The 17,065-nt window shown below is 28.3% G+C and overlaps 1 protein-coding gene across 2 annotated transcripts in view; it reads right to left on the reverse strand.

Moving 5' to 3' along the window:
- Nucleotides 1-17,065, reverse strand: part of LOC123300900 (myelin regulatory factor homolog 2) — a 46,584-nt gene that overhangs the window by 28,302 nt on the left and 1,217 nt on the right. The gene's annotated exons all lie outside the window — the stretch shown is intronic.

The following is a 17,065-nucleotide window of genomic DNA, read 5'->3' on the forward strand; positions in this document are numbered from 1 at the left end:
TTTTAAATCGAATAAAATTCAATTGAAAAGCCGGAAGTTCGTTTTATAGGATAGACAAAGTAGACGTTACACAGGTCCCACAAATAAAAGGTCTCCACAAAAAAAAAAAGTATAAAAACTTTTACATCTTAGACACAAGCAAAAATAGCAAACATAGGTACGCCCAAATTTTACGTTTTACGTTGAAGACGTTAGATGCTCAAAATTGGAGTGTTAAGTAGGCTCCCATCACTTTTGCTCTATGAAATATTTTCATTAAATTTTAATCCAGTTTTCCCATGGTTCTTGCTTTTTAATTTACCTTTTTTCGAGTTAGCTTTTTTCGTATAAGGAGTAAGATTTTTCACAATGTAGTTTCCCTGAGCTATTAATATTTATTAATCAATAAAGTTTTGGAAAATTTACAAAAAAAAAAAACTGATATTGAGAAAATATATTTAATATCTTATCAATTGAGTAAAAAATTTTATAAAATTATGAATGACTAAAGCGTAGCCTCGTGTGTTGTACTTTCACGCGCTAAATTATTTATGTTGATTTGAATTATTTTAATCAAAAAAAAATTGATTAGAAGTAAATTAGGTATAGATACATACTAGATCAAAAATAACCATTTTTAACATTTGCAATTCAATTCATTTTCTAGTCGCGTGATCATAGCTTTCATAGTATGTGTTTTATGCACACGGCTAATAGATAGGTACGTCTTGAGAAGACACCTAAAAATAAATGCGTGAAAATCGAATGTTAGAAACGGGATAATTTATCAATATTGCTTGCTATCTTTTACAAATTTAAATCGATGTTACCCGAAAAAGTTTCTAAACCATCTAAAAAATTTTAAATTGCTTAAGTCAAGAAACTTTTCGATAACTTCCTTTCCGATAATGGAGAGGGGTCAAAATTAGATATAACAATATATATTTTAATGAATAATGAAATATCTGCTCCGAAGTATTGGAAATTTGATAGTATGAGCTAAGGATCTTTAATACTTTAAGTTAAGGCTTTTGTGAAATATTACGATAAACAGCGGTAAAATATGCATCATCATCATCTCATTTTGAAAAAAAAGCCTCTAGCGCCAGAGCTCAATTTTTCTAAGCAGCCGAATTGGCAATATTAACAGTAGATAAAATCCTTTTTTTAATTTTAACAGCCTGTAATTAAGTAAAAGGACGTTTTCCCGGAAATTGTCATTATTTCAAAAGCACTTGAAAATTCAAAAAGCTTCTCGAAAAATATTCAAGAATTTCTACATGTAGAACTATAAAATATTCCATTTATACGACCAAAAAATTATGTTTCGTGGTTCTTTCTGAAATCAGCCAATATGAAAGTTGTGCAAAATGTTTTATCAACCAGGGCACATTGTGATTTTTTAGCTGCAATAGTTCATTTTTATACCATGTATATATTAAATATATCAAGGTATATTAAGTCCTAATATATGAAATATACCAAGAAATACTAAGTTTAGTAACAAAGTGATAACGCCTATAAATAAATATTGATGTTACGAACAAAATTTTGGTCTAGGTGTTCATAAAATCACCTAAAGAGTCCGTTTCCGGTTGTCTGTCAATCCGAGTCCATTGGATTCATCTTGATCATGTAAATCTTTTGAAAACTTTAAATCTCTTGATTACCTACTTTGTCTTTTTTTTCAGATTATCTCAATTAAATTCCAAATTATTTCATAACAGATAAAATAATGTGACGTTTCCACATGACTTCCATGTATGATTTTAAACTAGTTAAAAAGGATATATAGTCAAAATGAAATGAAATGAATGAGGTTTTTTGAGCTCACGCCAAAGCTAGTCAAAATGGACCCGTATTCTGTAACTATTAAAGTTTTATTGGAGGCGTTTTCATGGTAACGATGCACTACTTTAATTAAAGACTTGCATGGATGCATATATAATTGTATGAATTGCATTTATGACTTACATTGAATGTAATATTATTGTCTCACAAATTTAAATAAATAATTGTGATAATTTACATTTGAAAAATAATATTTGTGCAATTTGATTTCTTATTTTCACAATTTTTAATGCATTAAGTTTAATTAATGAGTGTTTTTCAATAATTTTAATTTGACATTTTCTATAACATTAACATGTAAATAATTGCAAATTAGTCATAACAGCCTCCTTTATCGCCAAAATTTTTCCTTGGAAGCGCTGGCATCGATTTTATTGACCCTACCATGCCTACGCACACAACGAATAGAAGGTAGTAAGAATGACTCACAAAATTGTTATTTAACTATGAAAATGCTGTTTTTTTCAATAAAATTTTCAGATTATATTGAATAGACCTTTTTTTTTTTCTTTTAAATAATAGTAAAAGCATTTTTATTATGTTTTAAATAAATATAAAATTATAAAACAATTCTTGTGGTTTATTTGTTTTTAATTATTAACAACGATAAACTTATATTATTAATAATTATATGTAGTAAATTTATTTTGTAGAAATCCATTAATTTGTTCAATAATTATTAATTTACCTATTGTTTTATAGATTTGTTTATGAAAAAAAAAATTATAAACTTAAAAAATTATCAAGTTTTTTAATTTTGTAAACTATATTTTTTATTTATTTATGTAAATTTTCCAATAAAATTTGTTAATAAATGATTAAAAAATTACGAAATCTAGTTATTATTTTCTAAGCTTCGATTTGTTCTAAATAACATTAAATTTAATGATGAAAGTAACGGAATAACTTAATATATTAGTGCATTCCGTAACATAAAAATAATTTATCGACAACCAAACCAAATGAAAACGATGCAATATAGTGAAGCAAAAATGGCTCTACAAAAATTGAAGAAAATCATGCAAATGAACTATTTTTTAACACTTAAGGTGCAAATAAAATTTTATTAGGGAACAACTTTTTTGCTTTGGGGTAGTTTTTGTAGAAGAAAAATTAAAGCCTCTTTTTTTTTATAAAAAATATATTATTACACAATTAACTATGTTAGTTGTATCCTCCCTCATTTTATTTTCGTTCTTATTAATCTTTTATGAACCCAAAAATTTTAAATTCCACTAAGTTACATTGCTGATTACTATTTCCCAGCAAATCGAAAAATCGCTTCAATTTAAATTTTGGAAAGTGTTTATTAATAAAGTATGATCAGATAAGAATTATACATCTGAAGAAAAACAAAACGGTATAAGATACCTATATTTTTTACTTTTAGACATTAGATCGTGGATTGCATTTCTGTTTTAAAATAATTTCATGTAAATAACCGCCTTCTAGATTCCCTCAGAAATTTGAAAAATATAACATTTTCTAAGAATCGAATATTGCATTTTTAATTTTTCAAGAATTTTTATTTTGAAAACTAAGCGCCTAGAGAAAAACTACTAGAGTACTTCTTTGTTTAAAATTGATCCAAAAAATATTTTTTTTTTTGAAATAATTTTATTCAAATCGTGCTTCAATTGCGACCGCTAGAGATTTTACAGACACATAAATAAATACATACAATTGTGCTAGGCCTGAATGAAAAGTTGTTTAACCAGTAGAAAATGGGAAAGCATTTTTAATATAATTTTTTACATTTTCTTAAAAGTTAATAAATTGAGATTTCAGATTTTTGGTTTATTAAATATCTACGAAAAAAGTGGAAATCTAGTGGTAAAACTTTGCATTCATATCGAGATCAGGTCAGGTTAATAAGGCATTTGGATAGCTCAACTGGGACTAAAGTTTTTATATTGAATTGATTTGTACGAAAGTTTGATTTCGTAGGATATTTGTCTCAAGAATATTATTTCCGTGGAACACAATGAACTTCAAGAATAAGTTGGCCTTCTAAATTATTTATTCAAAATTCAGAAATTTCATAGAGAAATATTTAACGGTAAATTAATATCCAAAAAAATTTCACTTCAATCTACAAAATCGTAGACAGTAATAATACTACGCCACCAATATTTTAAGAACTCTCTGTACATTAAGCACAATATACATTAAAAATTTACCCTTCAAAAATGGAGGGTGAGTTCTGAAAAAAGAATAAAATTTCAAATATCCCATTAATTGTTTAAATATTATAATTTAATATCGAATAAAAAATTACAATTTCGTGACCATATAAATTTCCTCGAAAAGAAAAAATTAAGGCTAATCAATCTTTAAAATACCATATCATTTGGGGAAAAAAAATCTAATTTAAATTATTTTCGCCTTGAACTAACGAATAATTTTTAAACAGAAATGTAGAAAAAAATCGAAAAAACATTTAAACGACATATTGAGAAAACATATTCTCTCTACCAGATGGAAAAATAGGTTGAAACGAACCAATGAAAAACAATAACAATTCCATACACCAATCAGATTCAAGTATTGATTTTTCTACGAAGCTATCAAATGTCGTGTAACCATTTATATAATTTTCATTTATATACGCTGTCAACCAATCAACGACTATTACCCCCCGATTTTTTTTCGTCTCTCCATAATGAAAACTTTTTCCTAACTACTCTTTAAAGCAGTGACGGATACAAGATTTTATCAAGTGGGACTTGATATTTTTTTGAAGACTACGAAATAAAATTATATAAACAGGTTTTACAAAGAATGATGGTGAAGTAATTTTTAACTGGCCCCCCTCTCCAACTGTATTTCCGCCACTGTTTTATGTATTATTTAGAGAAAGATTATGTTATTAAATAATATAAAAAAAAAGGATTTATAACTGGAAATATTTAAAAAATTTGTACGTCATAAATTTTAATAGAAATTTAATGACTTTCTTCGTTTTACAATATTTTCTAGCTCGAATTTTATATTTTTATAGTTTATGATAATTTGAAGTCTTTTTTATTATATTTTTTTATTAGTTTTACTTTAAATAGCGTTTTTTAGATACAATTTTGTATGGTTTATTACCTATATTTTTTATTTATTTATTGTCATTTCCGTTGTAGCAAAAAATACCACCAATTATTTTGAAAATGTACAACTAATTGTGAAAATCAATTTGTTCAGTTGTAATGTTTCTGCAACGCGAAAATTTTGCTTTTGAAATAAAATTTGATTATTTTAAATTTAAGGTTGTATTGAAGTCTAGAAATTTGAAACTGCGAGCTTCTGTTGCTTCAAAAGTAGACAAAATAGCTCGGTTAGCGGAAATAACTTTGCAAGACATTACATATGAAGTGGAAGAAGGTCCAATATATGTATGGATCTGGGATCGCCGATTAATCCTAAGTAAGTAATATTATTATCCGAGTTATTCTGCCGGAATTGTCTCTCAAACGTTTTTCTTGAAACTACATTTTTCGAAGTGGTTGACATGATATCTTATGTTCTACTTGACCGATTCCTTTGAAATTTGGTGGGGACCTTCTTTATAAATCTTTCTATCGTTTGGACCTTGAATTTAAAAAATTTCATATTTGAGTTTTTTTTTTTTAATTCGAAAAAATCAAAAAATAGGAGTAAACAACGACGAAACAAACCTACCACACGATGTGGAATCATTATACCTATTATAATGTTACACACAAAATAGGTATCGTTTTAACTTATATCAAGGGAATCATCTTAGCCGTAGCGACATATACGCCAGTCTTGTACGCCAGTTTTGTATGTTATTTGGACTTCTTTGGAGAGTGTGAAACTACGTTTTGCAAGCAAAAAAATTTTCGTTTGTGCTTCAAATTTTCGAACTTTTTTTGCTTTCAAAACGTAATTTCACACTCCCCCAAGGGGGCCAAATAACAAACCAAAAAATTAGCTTTATATTTATACTAATTTTCGAAAGTTTTGAAATATTTTCAATATCTCGAATATTCTGTTCGCATTCAGAATCAAAAAACCTTTTAGAATACACTTTTCATAACATTCATTTCATCAAGTTTAAAATGTTTTTATGTGTTCGCAATCGCAAAATCACTTTGACCATTATAAGTATCTAAAAAAGCTAATAGATTTGTAAATTTTAGAACTTTTGTTGAATTTATATAAATTTTGCCTTTATAATAATATTTTGAATTCTGATTTCATAAAATAGAGTTGTTTTTTTTTTTGCAGGTTGTAAAATTATTAAATCAAGTAACAAAAAATTTGACTATAGGACAATCAAAATAAGTAACAAAAATTTAACTAGAACGAATTTTAAGTTCCGAGAACAGACCTAAAAGAGGAATTTTTTTTAATTTAATAAAAATTATTTTTCCTGTTATTAATAAATTACTAAAGTCTAATTAATTAAAACTTGTTAATAAAATGGTTTTAAATAATTATTCGTAAACTATCGCTATAGATTCTTATAAAAGTGATTCCCAAATATCAGAGGCGCATAAACAACAATTCCAGTACCTATCACTTTTGGATCTCTACTAATTAGCGAAAACTGAAAACTACGTTACTAATTTGGAAATTCAAAAATCAAACATACGACTGCAGCTAATCGGGTTTGAAAAACATCTTGTGGTCAGCTGTCATCAAGAGGTAAATTCCGAGTTAAAGCTTTTCTCCCAGTTATAGATTTATTGCACTTTTATTGTATTAAAAAATATAGGCACTCTAACCAAGTTTTTATCAAAAATAATCTCACCATATTTAAGTTGTCTGTGAAAGGTTCAGATTCTTTGAAAATCTTCAAACGATTCGAACCGAAATGATATTAAATTGCTCGCTCAAAAAATCAATTTAAAAAAATGTTCTTATTAATTTTTAGTAAACTTTCGAAAAAAAAATAAAATTAAAAAACATGCAACTTCTCTATTGCATAACATTAGACATAATAATTATCATTGGAGTTGACAAAATAATAATATTTCCGCATTCATTTTTGTTCACCCGACTTCTTACGTTTATTGGTAACGAGCCCCCACAATCAACTGGTCTCAGGACCTCCACCAACCTTACTGCCGCCAATATTAAAGCATATTTCCTAATTTTGCATTATTATTTCAAAATTCAATTAAAAAATAAAAATTAATTAATCGAAAGTTAGTTAAGTTGAAAAGGTTATTTATTTTCGCACACCAAAGGACAAAAAAACAGGGTGTGTTTTTGTTTTCAATTTTCGATGTCACCTGTCTTTAATATTAAATAATACAAATAACTGACAAGCGTACTGCATCAGTGTGTCCGTTTAATTGTTTCTATATGCTTCAATAATTTTTGTCATCGATATATTAAAATGATTCGTAACTTTTTGAATAATATATTTTTTTTTTAAATATAAAATAAAACATATGGCCTTTTTATAATTTATTTAAAAAAACCAAATTAGGGGATGCATGTGAAATTTTTCTCAAAAATTAAAAAGATTGTTTTTCAATTATAAACAAAGTTATTTCATAATTAAAGTAAAGTTTTTGCGATTTACCATTTCTCCTAATATGCTTTATAACAGGGCCTTGTTCATTCAATCAAGTTCATAAATTTTTCAATATATTAGTCACGCGGAAACCTCAGCTTAGTTCTAGTCTTTTAAAACTTAAGTAATCCTAAATTTTACTTTACATAACAAAGGACATTCGATGATTTTGTTTCGATCATGATTACGAAGTTAATGGAATTGAATCGTTTTTTTTTTACCCGACTGCGCGACGTAAAGGAGTGGTAATGTGTTTATCATGCCATATATGTATGTTTGTTCCATTGCGATATACTAAATACCAAACGCGTGGACCGATTCTTATTTCAATCGATAATGAAAATTCAATATGGCGACAACTAAAAATTAAAATCGGTCCACGCGTTTAGTCTCTAGAACGTTACAAAAGAACAACAGGGTATATAGCATGTATGTATGTTAGTTCTTTTGCGGTACACTAAAGATCAAACGTGTGGAACGATTTTAATGATTCTACGTCAATTTATTTGTATGACGGTAATGAAAATTCAACATAGCGACAACCAGACGCCATATTGTGAAAAAAAAAAGTGAGAGTCGACGAACTATGTTAAGCTATCATTGAATAGGTAGATATTTAAAAATCCGAACTAAAAAGTTTAAAATCAAATAATTAAATTAAAAAATCCAAAAACCCGACTGCGTCAAATAAAAACTGATAAAAAATCCAGTAGTTTAACAGCCGAGATCCTTAAAATCTAGACCGACTCAAATCTTCCGACTGTTAAAATCGCTATGTAAACTACTGGAATAGTTTTTTTCTTTTCAGTTTAAATTTAATGCTGTCGGTTTTCTTGATTTTTTAAATAAATTTTTTTATAAAGACATTATATATAATGAAAAGGTAATTCCCCTTGCTAGAATAGACAAGAAAAAAATTTCTAAAGAAGACAATGTAAACAAAACAATATTAATAATATCATATGTAAATTAAGTACATGAATTCGACGAGCTTTTGATAATCAAAACATATAAATTAATGTCACTGTACTGTATATGTAGGTGTGTGCATGTATACATATATAAATAAGCTTCAAGCTTTACTATAAAAGCTCTATATTTTTTAATAATAATTATTGATCAAACATATTTGACTTTGTTAAATAATATTCCTATCAAAATGTACAATAAAACTACATTTATTCCATATATATACACTGAACAAAAATTAAGTAAATTGAGGGGTATAGAAAATAAGACACAGAAATGTTTGTTTTCAATCAACTATGTTTTGAACAAGCTTTTATTAACTAAGATTTTGTGAAATACTTGAGAAATTGTTGATTGACCGACATGACAGTTGAGCACGGCCTATTATTACATGCTTTCATGCTTTAAGGAAACTTTCATCCATCTGATAAACAGATTAGACATATACACAGTGTCTACTTAAGTTGGCTACATATGGAAAACATTTTATATCATGCATACATGTAATATACAAGGTATACAAGTTTAGTCCCAAGTTTGTAACGCTTAAAAATATTGATGCTTTGTCCAAAATTTTGGTATAGATGTTTATAAAATCACCTAATTAGTCCATTTACGGTTGTCTGTCCGTCTGTCTGTCAACACGATAGCTCAAAAACGAAAAAAGTTATCAAGCTGAAATTTTTACAGCGTACTCAGGACGTAAATGAGCAACATAGGTCAATTGGGTCTTGTAAACCGTTAGAGATAGAACAAAAGTTTAAATGTAAAAAATATTCCTTATAAAAAATAACCAATTTTTTTTTACCCGTGAGGGCGTAAATTATATAATATGTATTATATGGGGATATCAGTTATGTATGTGTGACATGTATGTATGTGTAATGTGATAGAGTAATCAGTCTCACAGTTCAGGCAAATCATCGAATTTTAAATTTTTTTTAATTGCAGGTTTATTATGTACTTTCGAATAGTGACAACGGTTTTTTTTTCAAAACCTGATAATGAGCCGAAACATTATAAAACAAAAAAGCGAAAAAAATCGAAAGAATCCAGATTTGCATCATTGCAAGGTACATCTCTTGAAAATTTCCAATTTTTGTTCAGGTTTTGAAAACGGTTATTTTTTACACTTTTTTATGATTATAAATTACATCTTTTTCCAGAATTTCACTCAATTCTTCCATTTCTCGAAAAGTTATCAGAGAAAATATGGGGCTACTGCGGTTTTCTTTACTTTTGAGATTATTTTCCTGATCAGAGTTTGATAGCAGGCAAATTCGTTACAAAAATTCATAACAAACAATTCTTTTTTTTTATTCGCTTCAATGCAATCAATAGAAGCAGAGCAATTCAAGAAAACGTCACCAAAGAAAACAATGTAGATATAAATTGTCCCCAAAACCACGTATAGAAAATCGAGCGGAACGTTCCGAACCCAGGAAAATTCTTTTTCTTTGTTTTTTTACAACGAAAGAAACCTTTTTTTTTTTTAAATTAGCCTTCTCCAAAATTTTTTGAATTGATTATCAAAGTTCGGTTGATTTACCCCACTATGTATCAGCGGAAACGTTGTAAAAAACATATATGATACACAATGGGCTCTACAGCCTAGGTGCATCCTTCGTGGACAGCCAATATAACCTAACCTAACCTACCCCACTATGAGTTGGGTAACATATAACATTTCATTAATAACATATCAAAAATTCAGACAATACTAAGATGTAGATATTGTACATAATTTGAATATTTTTTGAGGAAATAAATTTTAAAACCCAGTTTGTTATCCAATCAGTATACGGGTGGTATAATATTACTATATCCAACTTTGATTTACATACATTGCCATCAAAAATATTTTATATTTTTCACTATAAATTTAAAACATGATAAATGATATGGAAAAACCATATTATATTTTATATATTTGTTTTTCTCCTAACATGGGTAGATATTTTAGATCATACATAGACCATATATGATGTAGGAGCTATTTTTGTACACGTGAAATAACAAGCATATCTATTTTAAACATATTATAGCTAAAATTCTATAATGTTATTGTACATGCCGAATCAATAAAAATTGGATCTATCGAAATCATAAATTAAAGGGCTTCAATGACACTCGAGCATATAGTTTATAGACAGCCACTACACGGTAAGTCACTGATGCTACAATGGCATACCCTCAATATTTATATAAATATTTTCAAAGATAATAAATGAACTCTAGGATATTTCGAAAAAAAAATTCGCTTTTTGCCCCAATTTCCTAGATCAGTTTTTTGTATTTTATAAATACGTACTTCGACTACCAAGTAGTCATCATCAGTATAAATTGGCTAATCGTAATTACTCTTATGTTATTCGTTGCTAATTTGGTGGCGGACTGCACCAAAGTGCAGTTGTGCAGTCCACAACGAGTAACATAAGAGTAATTACGATTAGCTAATTCATACTGATGATGACTACTTGGTAGTCGAAATACCTATTATTTAATACAAAAAACTGATGTAGGAAATTGGGGAAAAAATCGAAATTTATTCCCTCAATATTTATTAAAATGACAAAATAGGTTAAAAATAATAGAGTGACGAGCAGTGTGACAACAAACATAGTGTTTGCACTTATACTGAATAGAATAGTTATGGATCTTACGGCAATATTATATAGAGTATTATCAGATATTTTTTGTGTATCTGCCCCTAGCCTTGTAATAAACGCTATGCTTTTCTTACCGTGTAAAAGTTGAAAAATATAGCCAAATGCCAATCATTTATAGTCAGATTTATAATTTTGGATCTCTCGCAATATTTCGGAGTTCCGTTCAAATTCCGGAATTCAGCATCATTTTTCTCCTTCATGAATCGCTCGAATTTGTTTATTTTACAACCATAAATTTCTAAATCTTTCATCAACCTATTCCTCCTGTGGCGCATTGGCTAGCGACGCCTTTTATCGCTATAAAAATGCATCTCGAGTGGGTATTTTTCTTGGTCATGTTATTTATCTACATTTACAAGAATCAGAATTTGAAAAACAGCAATGCAAACGTAATTGGCAAAAAATTGATAAAGATATGTTTTAACTCGTCTACATGGGAAAACTTAATAAGACTTTTTTCTTAAAATCATCTAATAGATCTCGATGACGCTCGACTTATTACACATTTAGCATTGTGGGCTCTCCTACTATTAAAAACTTCTGAAAGTTGCAGACTAATAAAAACAAGAAAAACCGTATCTCGATTGCCCAACAACATTGATTTTGTGAAAGTCGTCTTTATAAACAGATACCAAATTCATCAATTCATCAAGCCCTCAAGTAATGTATTTCTCAGGAAAATAATTACGTTTTGATGATTCAAATTGATGATGGCCACATTGTAGTCGAAAGATGTATTAAAATACAAAAAATTGATTAGGCATTGGAGCGAATTTGAAATTTTAACGTTGCCTTTTTAAAAATTGACGATCATCAGGGTTTTTCACTCATTCGGAATTTTTCGAGGAGATGAAGCTACCCATTCCACTCATATTGTCCGTGACCTGGACTAGCAACAACGATTTTTAGTTTACTCAAATAGAATATTTCTAACGAATTTGTTGAAAAAAAACGTTATCACAATTTTAGCCCAATGATGTTTGGTATCGTATACTGAGACTTTTGTAGCCAAACTTCAGCGTAAACTGCTTTCGGTAATTGAAAAGATCAAATTAGATCAAAGGTACAAACAATGTAATAAACTTAAGTTACAGATAAATTATAAACTTTTTTAGAATCATTCACATCGTTTTTTAACCCCCAATGAAAAAAATGGAGGGGGGGAGTTTAACGTGTCAGGTGTATCTGAGTATCTGTGTGTCTGTGGCATCGTAGCTTCTATACAGAATAACCAATTTGTTTCTCTATTTTTGTTTGAAAGGTTATTCGGGGAAGGGTTAAGGAGGTCGACAATGTTCTTAACTATGTTTCAAGTGCGAGTTTAGTGTTACGTATCCGAAAACAACTAAGGGGTAATGATCCAGAAACGGTTCAGCAAATATTCTTGAAACATAGCTAAGAACAGTTTCGATCTAGTTAACTTTCAAACAAACAAAAAATCAAAATTAGTTCATCCGTTTAGGAGCAACCAAATTGATCAAATGATGTGGCATCGCAGCTCCTAAACGGATTTTGATTTTTTTTAAAGGTAATTTGATCGAAAGTGTACTTAGCTATGTTTTAAATGCTTTCGTATCCGAAAACAACTAAAAGAGAGGTGATAATCAAACGGATTAGAGGAAAAAATTAAAATCGATTTATCCCTTTAAGAGTCTACGATGCCACTTACGAATCGATCAGACCCGATTTTATGTCAATCGTTTCTTTAAATTTTTTATTTAATATTACTATTAAGGATATATGAGCATGGTAGTGGGGGCACAAATTTAAAAATAGATATTTTCAATTTTGATGATAAATTTATATTATTACTTGACGATATAAGAATAAAATTTTTCGATATCTGGCTTAATTTTCAAAATATCGAAAATTGAAAATTTTGTTTAATTATTTAGCTTTCGATATTTCGAAAACCAAGACACATATCGCAAAATTTTATTCTTATTTTTCGTCTACATTCATGAAGTTATAACAAAATTCATCATCAAAGTTGAAAATAAGATAAAAATAATTTTAACCCTTAATCTACCCTGCTCTTACATCCCTTATATGGACGGTGACACTTAATTTTTTCTTTTCTAATTCATTGCTAATATGTTTACTTTCTATTAAAAAGTTTTTTTTTAATTTGTTTTCATTCATTCCAAATGAAAATTATCAAAAACTTCCAAAATATGTCGTTTTTTGAGATTCCTCCATAAGAGCCAATGTATTTTATATCGATTTTTAATGACTTTTTTCTTAAAAATTTGCACGGATACCTAAGCTGAAATTTTAACCACATATTCTTTGAGTAAAAGACTACCTACAAACAAATTTTGAGCCTTTAAATCAAACATTGTTGTCATGCTCATACATTCTTAAAATATACAAAATAGTAAAAAAATTTGTGAAAAACGGTTAATCATTAATCGATTATACACATTACAATATTAGTCATTACAGATATATCTAACTATTTAACATATTATTATAATCAAGCCGAATACATGTGTACAAAAAATATTATTACACCGTTACATAGAGTGTCCAAATAAAATAAAACAAGCCGTGTGGATAGGGAACAGATCAATAACATATCTGATAAATATAATGTTATACATATTATAAATTACAAAATCTCATATCATCTGCTTACCGAATGAAAGTTATTTTTTATGAAATATCAAATGGTAACAAATATCTCTGCGAAGGATTGCTTAGAAAATTGATCCAGACTACTTTTAATAGAAATATCAAAACTTCAAAAACTTGCAAACGTCATTTTTGCGCGATATTTCACGGACAATCATATACTACCACATCTATACATTTGACTGATGGTCAACGCATAGCCTAAACCGCTGATCTTCTTTGCATGACTAGGCACCCAATAAGGATTTTCCAAAATTCTGCCCCTAAGGGCGTGAAAAACGGTGGTGAAGTTTGTATGGGACAGCGTGATTCTTTGGCCCAATCTACTTAAAATTTTGCATAAACATTCTTTAAACATTCAATATTTTTGTCGAAAATTCGATATTGGCGAAAATAAATATTATTTTGTGGTTCTGGTCAAAAATTTGATTTGAAAACCGTAAGATATTTTCCAAAATACAAAATCCAATATAGTTATTGAAATAAATACCACGATACTCAAAATCTAATTCTATATTAAGAAATTCTATTTAAAGAATACAATCAAAAAACATACAACAGACTTTCAGTTCGCTAAATATCGATATTTCGTTTGCAACGCAACCATCGTCAATAGCTTAATTTATGAATAAATTAAGACGATAATTATTAATGACGATGATTGCGTTGCAATAAGTAAGTCTGTTGTATGTTTTTTTATTGTATTTTAAAATAAAATTTATTAATATACAATTATATTTCGAGTATCGTGGTATTTATTTCAATAACTATGTCTCAACTCGAAGTCAACAAAAATTCATCCTAATATAAAAAAATTCAATAGTTTTTCTGAATGTAAAATAAAGAGAATTTTGTGTCCGAAAGTAGGGTACTTCTATTCTACTTCATAGCCGTAAATCGAAGAAAACAAACAAGTTCGAGTGGATATGATTTTTTTGAGTACATTCAGACAAACATTTTTCACCGGCTTCCATAAAAATATACAAGCGCGGAATTTTTTCCTCTCAGTTTTATTTCCTCGATTAACTGTAATTGATCAATGATAATATGGTGGATTTTGCGATTAAAACAAGGTTCTGAGGTATCAACTAAAGAAATTTCTCCGGGGCAAGTATTTCTTTGGTTCAAATTTTAAAAACATTCTAGGGATTAATTTTTACCTAAATTGAAAACCAACAAATCTTACCGAATTTATTTTTTACCCTTTAAAAATTTGAAGATATCACAAAACAAGTGAAAACAAACAATTGACTAAGTTAATTGTTGAAATACCATACATAGTCAGTGTTGATTTCTTTATCACATTACACATACAAACATGTGACACATACATAACTGATAATCAAGTATAGTACATATTATAAAATTTCCGCCTAATTGGCGCCCTCACGGGTAAACAGTGATGTTTACGAAAAAATGTTTCAAACAAAAGTTGTCTAATTTTTGATAAGGAACATTTTCTACATTTAAACTTTTGTTCTATCTCTAACGGCTTACAAGATGGGTCCTACGGACCCAAGACCCAATTGACCTATGATGCTCATTTACGAACTTGACCTCACTTTTTCGTCCTGAGTACGCTGTAAAAATTTCAGCTCGATATCTTTTTTCGTTTTTGAGTTATCGTGTCCACAGACGGACGGACGGACGGGCGGACAACCGGAAATGGACTAATTAGGTGATTTAGTGAACACCTATGACAAAATTTTTTTCCTAGCATCATTATTTTTAAGCGTTACAAACTTGGGACTAAACTTAATATACTATGTATATTTCATATATACATGGTATAAAAATATTTGGTGTCGGAATTTAATGTAACTTGATATATACAGTAATATTGGCCCAAAATATAGAAAAATCGGATTGAGCAGTGTATAATACAATTTTTAGGATACCAGTCGATATACCCGACATGCGGAAATTAGCTATTATACTTCATGAATATAATTTCAACATTTAATTCAAAAAAAGGGTAACAAAAACCATTTAAACAATAATAATAATTACCCTCTATGTATGTAGAGAAAGCAATCATATACCACACATCTAGATGTACATAAAACTACCCTAATTCCTCACCCCTAAAATAAAACTATCAAAATAATATTATCATAAATACTTACCCACCTTGCTGTTACTCTTGGGTCTTTGATCATAGCTCTATATATTTTTAAATTGTGTTTATTAAGTATTTATCGCTAGCTACCTGTGTTTAATTTTGTATATACAAGGTGTCTAAATTAAATACGCTGTAATTTGGTTTTTTGTAATAAATTTTTCTATTTTCTAAATCTCATATTCATGTTTATAAAATTTAAATGTATTTTATTAAATAAGATGAAGTATTATATGTAAAGCATAGGCTAGGAACTATAGTTTTAAGAATCATTGCATTGTATTTATTTATTTTAAACTGACGGATTTATTTATTTTAAACTGATGCTGCATATTGTTTTTAAACAATAACTGTAAGTGAGCAGTTTTTGAGTATATAATAATTTAATGCTTTTTATGTGCACTTATTATATTCCTAGTTTCGTTGCCTATTATGGTTGATTTTTCTATTAAACGGCAAGTTTCTAAGATATCGACTAAAGAAACTGCTCAAATATCATCCCGGAGATACGATTTTAGTCGATTTCTCAAAAGCAACTAGTCTAATCAATAAAGGAATCCGTTTTTTGTATTATAAGATCAAAATTACTCTAGAAAACAATTTTCATCCAAATCGAAGACAAAATAATTTCCCCTAATTTCTTGAAATTATCTAAATTTTCTAAAAATTCCCTTTTAAAAATTCGAAAAACTCAAAAGAAATTTTCGGAACTTGATATAATTTTATATATAAGGTAATATTGACCCAAAAAATGCAAAAATAGAATTCATTTAACGATTTTGGAATAATTTTTAAGATATCGCCGAAGTCTAACCCGAAAAAAAATTATGTTTTTTAAGTCTTAATTACTCTAAAATAGAAATAAAAAAGTAAAAATAGCAAATCATTGTAAAACTAACTTTTATAAGGAAGAGAAATAATATAACAAAACAATAATTAACACGGATGAGCCACGGAACACTGCTAACAAATTAAAAAATAAATTTTATTATCAGATATATCAAATGAATTACTAGCAATATATTTTAGTTCAAGTTATGCTAATCATTTTAGTCATTTCGATTTTATTATTCCTGAAGACACTAAACCAAACAGTCTGGTTTTATTAAACCAACAGATCTGGTTTTAATAAACCAAAAGATTGTAGCTCTTCCGATTAAAGATAAAAGGGCAATCGAAAAGAATTTATATTTTTTCTCAGATAAAGAGTCCATGCCTGGGCATAATTAGTAATTAATATCTCCCAGTACTTTTTTAATTATTTTTTCACAATTCTGGATCCATCATATTGAAAATGTCTAAAATTAT

Source organism: Chrysoperla carnea, chromosome 5, assembly GCF_905475395.1.
Source record: "Chrysoperla carnea chromosome 5, inChrCarn1.1, whole genome shotgun sequence".
Taxonomy (NCBI): domain Eukaryota; kingdom Metazoa; phylum Arthropoda; class Insecta; order Neuroptera; family Chrysopidae; genus Chrysoperla; species Chrysoperla carnea.